The following is a 5,885-nucleotide window of genomic DNA, read 5'->3' as shown; positions in this document are numbered from 1 at the left end:
CACTAGGTTAGTTGCTGGGTTGCCTAGCAACCTATGACGTCATTATGTGGGCTGGCCAGGTGGTCTCACCTGGAAGGCGTGGTTACCTTCCCCCTTAAAGGGACCAGCCGGCCATGTGGTCCCTGTCTTGGTCTCTTCTCTCTTGCTCCTCTTCTCTTGCCTTCTCTCTTCCCTCTTGCCTCCTCTTTTCCTCTTGGCTCTCTGCCCTCTCTCCTTTCTCTGTCGGGGTGTTCCCATCTCTCCTCCCATCATGTCCTGCTCTCTCTTCTCTCTCTCTCTTCATCTCCATCTAATAAACCTCTTTCACACAAAATCTGTTGTGGGCCTAATCGTCATTACTTAATTTGTCCCCAACACTCATGTTGTACATGTGCAAGCTTGCATGTCAGTATTTCCTCAACTTCTATGTGAACCATAAGTTTTTTTCTGGCCTTTTTCATTTTTAAAAGTGTCTAGATGCATCTGAGAACTTTCTAAACGTCTCATTTTTTCTGATTCATTTACCTATACCTACCCCCTACTCCTACTCCTACCCCTACACCTATACCTAACAGAACAGCTCTTCTGAGCAGACAATTACCTATTCCCAACAAGCTATAAGAGTTCAGTACAATAGATTTTCAATGTGCTTGGGAGAGGCCCCGAGCTACAGTCTGGGTACCATGTGGGAAGACAAATAAATGCACAGAGACTGAACCCAGGCAAGCAGATTGGAGAGTAATGACAATCTGCAATGCTTTCCCCCTCCCCTCCTTGGCAATCAAAGCCAACCTCCGCGAACAAATCAGCCCACAGAACACCACGAAGAAGAGGAGAGGAAAGTGATCCAGAAGTCACCTGGGTTTGCTTTCTTGGTAAAAATGACCAGGGAATGCTATTCAGCCATCTGAATGTTTACTCTCATGAGGTATACAACAGGCCAGTTCTTTTCTCATTAATTCTTCCAAGATTATGCTAGAAGAACTCTAAGAAGCGTGCTTGTTTGAATTTCCAGCTAAACTCCAGCTGCCAGAGAGAGGCTGCCGAGTTTTGTTTCCGGAGGGTACCCATGCTTTGGGGTGACAGGAACTTACTGATGTCTAGGCTAAGTGTGCTTGCTTTCTTGGGATCACCAATTAGGTTTATCTCCCTTTCCATTTGGTTTTGTCTCCAGGTCTGCCTCCAGATTTACATATGACACACTCAACAACAAAACATTCAGAGATGTTTTCTTTTTCCCTCTCAGAATATGTATACTGGTTAAGCACCCAAATTAAAGTCCCCTTTCACCTTACCTTACTCAAAAGCTAAAAAGAAGTATGTTCCTTGAGATAGAAGCATTTTTATAACAACAACAAAAATAAAATCACAATTTTGGAAATCAGAAATTAGATCTTATTTACAGAAGATTCTGCTCTCCATGCTTTCTCAATGACCCCATAAGATCCTTTCTGAACAATCAGTTACACATATGAATATTCAGTGTTCAGTTTGGTTAATGTTAATGTTCTAAGCCTGTACCTTGGGGTTATTGCAGCCAAGGAAGCCGTTCATAAAGAGCAGTGTACATAAGTCAGAATGGACTATTTAGAGTCTCTACATATGCCCCCCACACACACAGGTTCTGGAACACTGTCTGCTCTGCGCCTGGGGTTGGGGGTGGAGAAGCAACTGGAATTTGCTAATGAGCTCAACAGCTGGCAGGTATTTTTGCTGAGTATGCAAATCGGTCGCCACTCTGAGCTGCGTGTTTTGGTGCAAGAGAACACAGCAATTGGCATCTGCTTGAGAAATGCCCCTGGAAGCACCGTGTTCTCGTAGGTCGTGTTGCGGCTCCCACTAACACCACTCTGCTTCCTTCCAGCAAGGAGCTAACTCCATCCAGACTAGAAGAAAAAAAAAAAGTCTCAACCTATGGGTGAAAAGTGAGTGCTTTCAAAAAAAAAATCTCATAAAAAAAAAATGACTCAACCTATAATGGGGCTTTTAACTGCTCCCTAAGCCATTTTTCTTCTTCTTCAGGTTGGAGGTTACAAGGTACTTTTAAAAATGGTTTTAACACTTGCCAGTCACTGAGAAGATTAAAGGCATAAACTGCCGAGGCTGGATAGCAAGGCTGCTACCAAAGGCTTCGCACCGCCACGGTATCGGAGCCTTCTTTTCATTTCTCTGCATTCAGAAGCTTACAAACGAGATTTGAAATGTTCGCGATTCGTCTAGACCCAGTGCAGAGCCAGTGTTTGCTACGTCCCATCAGAAAGTCAGGCACAGGGCTCTGTGCCCTCTAGCCTTAGGACCGTTATTGCACTTTTCCCATCTCTAAAGTGGGGATAAAAGATAGCTTTGGAGAATAAAGCTTGACAAGGGTGAATGAATAAAATTGTGCCTTCAAACGATTTGAAGTTAGGCTGAACTTGAGTGGGAAAAAAAAGGATCTTCAGTGTACTGAGAGCTTCCATAGAAGCAGCAAGAATGAACCCCACCCCCTTTTGCTCTGAACAAACTAACAATCATACGTATTAAACACGGGTACATGGCATCATTATAAAAGGTGTGGTGTAAGCCAGGAACTTACCACAGAGGAAAGTACACAGAAGTACTTGGCAAGACAGAGAGCATTGCCCTAGTAATGATGCTAGCACTGTCATGAAGTACTTGCCGGGTACCCAGCAGGGTAAAGCAAAACTTGGCTAGAGAAGCTCTATGCCTCCATTTGATAAATGATAAACTCAAGACAGAGACACTAAGTCACTGGACTCACTACCCAGCAAGGGAGGGAGAGCCCAGAATACCGCTGAGGTCATCTGGCCACCAACCTTGTACAAATTGTCCACAGCACAGCAAGCAAGGGTTGGTGATCATAATGCTGCTTTCCCCTGTGTCCAGCTCTGATTGGCAATTTATACTCCCGAAATAGCATGTCGTTATGAATTAGAAAGCTGAAGTGTGGCTTGTTTTGTTCAAAAAGGGTTTCTTTTTCTAAGTTGCTTTTCTTGTGCAGCTTTGCTATTCCTATTTTACTTATTTTTCATTTTTGCTGTTACTTTTGTTTTGTTTTTAAGACAGGACATCATGGAGCCCAGGCTGCTCTTGAACTCACTGCAGAGCCAATGCTAACCTTAAACACCTAATCCTCTGCTTAGCCTTCCAAATGGTAGGATTACAGATGAAGTAAAATATCATACCCTAACTCTTTTTTCATATTCATACTTTGTTGCTTGTGTGAGAGCAATAATTATTATACATACCACATAAACACCCACCAATATTTAGATCTTGAAAATTTAGTAATAATAAATTAACAATACTTAAATTTAGGAACAGCAATATGGCAGAGAAAGTAAAGGCACTTGCCACCAGATCTGGAGATCTAAGTTCAACCCCGGTTCCCAGAAAGGAAAGAAACAGTTCACCCAAGTTTTCCTCTGTCCTCCACACATGTGACATGGCTTGAACACACATACACACACACTTAATAAAATGATAAAAAAATGATAAATTTAAATGAAAAATAGTTATCATTTACATCTACGACACCGGAAAATACTGGTGGCAGCAGCCTTTTGTGTTCAAATCAATATATGCGTGCCAGTTCTACGTGTGGGTTTGTCTCACCTGAAACTTTGCTAGTGGGAAAATAACAGTTATATGAATAATCAAATATCCCACAGGATGATTTTAGTTGAGAATATACAAGACCCAGGACTATGGGTGTGGCTCAGTGGCCAAGATTTGCTCAGTCTGATAAAGGCCTTGACTTTAATCTCCAGACACACGCAGAGGGAAATAACTTTTAAATTTCGTGTTTTTCAAACATGCTTTTCTGTTCTGTCTGTTTTAGTTTATTGGAAACAGAGCCTTACCTAGGTTCTGTTGGGCTGGCCCTCTCAGCAGGCCTGCCTTGGTATCGGGAGTAGGGAATACAGGCTTTCCCGCCATGCCTGGCATTAAGGAGGCATCTTAATGCTTTCTGACGGTGTGACTCACTTTATTATCCCTTTGTGAGATTTAGGAACATCAGAAAAGAGGGTAAAACTAAGGATGCTGATTTCTTTTAAAATTTAAGAAGACAAGTATGTTCCCTTTGGCAGCACAGACATTAAAATGAGAGCAATATAGAGCAGATTATCATGGCCCTGTGCAAGCATGGCATAAAAATTCATGAAGTGTTACATGTTTATCTTAAAAAAAAAGATCAAGCAGATGAAAGAGTACCCCAACAATTTGAGACTACTTCTAACTTCAAAAACAATTGTTGAGAAAACCTAATGTGTAAATATTCATTCACTACAATTTATTCTTCAGAATACTGTAATTAATTTTGTAGCTCAGGTTTTTAAAAAAGAACTAAAACATCACTAGAGCAACCTGAGTTTTACCAGAATAATGGGCTGTGATCACAGAGCCTTCATGACAGTCCCAGAGAAACACTTTCCGCTATCAAAATATTTTCCTCATTCTGCCATTACACTTACTCTGAAGTCATTTTTTTAAAGATTCAAAGCTGTGTTTTGAAGAAACTTGGTGTGAACTTTGCTAACAACGATCTGGATTACTCTCCGGAGAAATTGCAGCATTTCCCGAAAGCGGTGGCCACTTTACTCAGCTGAAATGAAAATCCCTATTCTGCTCGTCTCTGCCTGTCTCTTTAAAACCTAAACCAGAAGAATGGGTCACATTTGGGGACGTTTTCTTTTTTAATCTTCAGTCTTCCATTCTGTTTCTAAAGGGATACTTAGTGTTAACGAGGTTGCAATTTCATTTGAAAGGAATTGAACAGGCTTTCCAGGATGAGGTAGAGATTGCCCACTGAGACTATTTTGGCAGATACCTTTCAACATGCAAGGAGCTTTAAAGCCGGCACACCTAGATTTAATACAAATAATGTTTGGTTCTTTGAGACAGAAATGATGTAATTATGATATCGGCAAGGAAGATGCATAACATGTACTTTCCATTCTTTGGATTAGCACAATCTCCTTTGCAGCATTTTATTATACTGAGAATGCTAAAGACGTTAGTGAATATTCCATGTTATGACAATAGAAACACCTGGTTTTATTTTGAATTCAAATGGTTAAATATGTACAGTATTTTTTTATAAATATGTACAGTAGTATTTTATGCAACCTATAATTGAAGTGTGAAAATCAAGGCATATGGTAGAAATTATTAGCACATTATTTCTATGAATTGAGGAGAAAGTATTAAGCTCCCAGTTTTACAAATGGAAATTAAAACGTGGGTCAATCAAGCCAAAAAATTTCAATATTTAAAAAGAAGAAGTAAAATAAATGGTTTCCATGTGCCAAACGCTGTTCCTTTTCTACAAAAATTATTTGAGCAATTTTTAGAACACACAGATGAGGACATACATATAGAAAAAGAAGCTTTACAATGTACTCAGTGTCACAAACGGTACTAAAATGTACAATACTAGCATCTAAAACTGTTCCTTGTTCAACACTTAAGGAAATAACAAAAGACATGAATTTCTTTTACACTCTGACAAAAACGTGGGGATTTCCAGTATATGCTAAATATGTATTTATTCGCAGGTATTTATTAAAGCTCTGCTATGCTCTTCTGGGTCAGGGGTACTGAAGAGCTGCCCTCCAGTGATCACCACTGAAAAAAAGGCAAGTACTAAAGAGCTGAGCAAGAAAATGGCTACGGAATAGCAATGTAGCTGGTTCTTTTCTAAGCACATAAAAGACATGTAATCACTAACAAGCGCTTTATGAATCTACCAAGTAACTTTCCCATCATTCTATAAAATAGATACCTAAAGCAGTGATTCTCAACCTTCTTAAGCTGCCACCTTTTAATAGAATTTCTCATGTTGTGGTGACCCTCAACCACAAAGTTATTTTGCTACTATTATGAATTTTAATGTAAACCTCTGT

General features: G+C 40.0%; 1 non-coding gene across 1 annotated transcript; it reads left to right on the top strand.

Annotated features, from left to right (window-relative positions):
* Positions 1 to 4,056: 4,056 nt before the first annotated feature.
* On the top strand, positions 4,057 to 4,160 carry LOC132655517 (U6 spliceosomal RNA). The gene has a single exon (XR_009593319.1). It is a non-coding gene; the product is annotated as a U6 spliceosomal RNA (small nuclear RNA).
* The last annotated feature ends 1,725 nt before the right edge of the window (positions 4,161 to 5,885 follow it).

The sequence above is a fragment of the Meriones unguiculatus genome, chromosome 7 (assembly GCF_030254825.1).
Source record: "Meriones unguiculatus strain TT.TT164.6M chromosome 7, Bangor_MerUng_6.1, whole genome shotgun sequence".
NCBI classification, from domain to species: domain Eukaryota; kingdom Metazoa; phylum Chordata; class Mammalia; order Rodentia; family Muridae; genus Meriones; species Meriones unguiculatus.
The sequence above is the reverse complement of the archived record's forward strand: the minus strand, read 5'-3'. Positions and strand labels throughout refer to the sequence as shown.